The 2,500-nt window shown below is 51.4% G+C and overlaps 1 long non-coding RNA gene across 1 annotated transcript in view; it reads right to left on the reverse strand.

The window, feature by feature from the left end:
- The window catches only part of LOC124472537, a 7,740-nt gene that overhangs the window by 3,953 nt on the left and 1,287 nt on the right, over positions 1-2,500 (reverse strand). The window lies entirely within an intron of this gene.

Below are 2,500 nucleotides of genomic sequence, written 5' to 3' on the forward strand. Positions count from 1 at the left end.
CATTCTCTTATATGACCTGATCACCACCTGACAGCAGGAAGCGCCTATCTGGTGTGTGTGTGTGTGTGTGATGGGGATGTCGAGGACAGTCTGGTGTGTGTGTGTGTTGTTGTTTTAGTGTCTGATGGGTTTTCTAACTGTGACCTGATCTGAACCACTCATCCGTTCCTCTGGGCCCCAGACCTCATCCTCATGGTGTATTTATCACCTGGTAGACACTACGTACACTGCCTGATGTTTTTATATCAATAAACATTTATTTCCTGATGTTCTGTGTGTTACTGTGTGTTAACTGGGAAGCAACCAAACTAAAGGTTATATCATAACTACTACATGTACACACATACACACTCAAATACACAATCACAACACAATCACAAAACACAGACACAGTTTGTGGCTACAAGTGTTTTGTAACAAAAAAGGGATTATGTGTTTGGGTGTGTGTGTCAGTGTATGTTTTGTGATTGTGTATTTGAGTGTGTGTGTGTGTGTTGTGTTCTAAAGACTCCCAGTGCAGAGAGGGAGACTGGGAGAGACAAGATCCGAGGTCAGCACTGGTGACATCAGAGAGAGAGAGAGAGACAGAGAGAGAGAGGTTAATACTGGGTTAACATACTTGGTCAGTAGAGGAGAGAGGAAGAGGGGTGAGGGTAGAGGGAGGAGAGATGGAGGGGGAGAGGAGAGACAGAAGAGAGATGGAGAGAGAGAGAGATGTAGAGTGGCAGCATAGCAACAAGCCAGGAGTCATAAAACAAGCCCTGTGACCCAGAGCCAAACATCTAGCCCTCTCTGTCTCTCTTCCCCTCCCTCTCTCTGTCTCTCCTCCCCTCCCTCTCTGTCTCTCCTCCCCTCCCTCTCTGTCTCTCCTCCCCTCCCTCTCTGTCTCTCTTCCCCTCCCTCTCTGTCTGTCTGTCTCTGTCTCTGTCTCTCCCCCCCCAGACAGGGTACAATCCTCTCTTTGTTTGAGGGGAACTTCAGGACTCCAGAACACACAACTCAATTAGGAGAGACTGGAACTCTGTTACCGTAGCAATGTCTTTGTCCTGGGGCTTTGGTCTGACGGACTTATGTAACCATGAGAGGAGAGAGAGGGGGAACGAGTGGAGAGGAGGAAAGGGAGGGGAGAGGAGGAGAGGGGAGAGGGGGAACGAGTGGAGAGGAGGAGAGGGGAGGGGTGAGGAGAGGTGAGGAGAGAGAGGGGGAACGAGTGGAGAGGAGGAGAGGGGAGGATTGAGGAGAGGAGAGGAGAAGAGAGGAGAGAGAGGGGGAACGAGTGGAGAGGAGGAGAGGGGAGAGGAGGAGAGGGGAGAGGGGGAACGAGTGGAGAGGAGGAGAGGGGAGGGGTGAGGAGAGGTGAGGAGAGGTGAGGAGAGAGAGGGGGAATGAGTGGAGAGGAGGAGAGGGGAGGGGTGAGGAGAGGAGAGGAGAAGAGAGGAGAGAGAGGGGGAACGAGTGGAGAGGAGGAGAGGGGAGAGGGGAGGGGTGAGGAGAGAGAGGGGGAGGACGAGTGGGGAGGAGGAGAGGAGAGGGGAGGGGGTGAGGGGTGAGGAGAAGAGAGGAGAGAGAGGGGGAACGAGTGGAGAGGAGGAGAGGGGAGAGGGGAGGGGTGAGGAGAGGTGAGGAGAAGAGAGGAGAGGAGAGAGAGGGGAGGACGAGTCGGGGAGGAGGAGATGGGAGGGGCTAGGAGAGGTGAGTGGAGTAGACTAGAGGGAAGAGAAGGTTTTGTACCCAGACAGCAGCAGGTTGTTTTACTGCCAGGTACCATAAACCTGTCAGGGTGCACCATCAGATCTGGTGACACAGCGCCCCTGCAGGCGGCTTCTGGTACTGATGCTCTCTAGCTGTAGTACCCACATTACCCACAGGGGGGCACCCGAGTATCTGGGATGGACAACATACTGGAGTTACGAAGGAGAGAGAGAGTGAGAGAGAGACAGAGAGAGGGGTATAGAGAGAAAGAGAGAAAGAGAGAGGGAGAGAAAGAGAGAGAGAGAGAGAGAGAGAGAGAGAGAGAGAGTGAGAAAGAGAGAGAGAAGAGAGAGAGAGAGACAGAGAAGAGAGAGAGAGAGAGAGAAAGAAAGAAAGAAAGAAAGAAAGAAGAGAGAGGAAAGAAAGAGAGAGAGAAATAATGATTAATTGAGTTAGAGAAACTTGAGCATGAGAAACAGCCTTCTGATGTTTTAGTGGTTCAGAAGTTGTCATATTTTCTTCTAGATATCTCTGACCATTCTCCTGTTTCCCAGCAGAAAACAAGTGTGAGACTGAGAGAAAGATCGAAGGACAGAGAGAAAGACACACACAACTACAGACTCACACAAAACACACCGCACACCAAAACTGCAGACACACACAAACAAACAAACACACACGCACGCGTACAATAGGCACAGCAAGGGATGTGTTTGTTCCCAAAACATGAGGAGAACCACTGGAGACATCTGGAGCAGGAATGTTTATAACAGAGAGGGGGGGGGAGGGAGGGGAGGGAGGGAGGGAA

Source organism: Hypomesus transpacificus, chromosome 10 (assembly GCF_021917145.1).
Source record: "Hypomesus transpacificus isolate Combined female chromosome 10, fHypTra1, whole genome shotgun sequence".
NCBI classification, from domain to species: Eukaryota; Metazoa; Chordata; class Actinopteri; order Osmeriformes; family Osmeridae; genus Hypomesus; species Hypomesus transpacificus.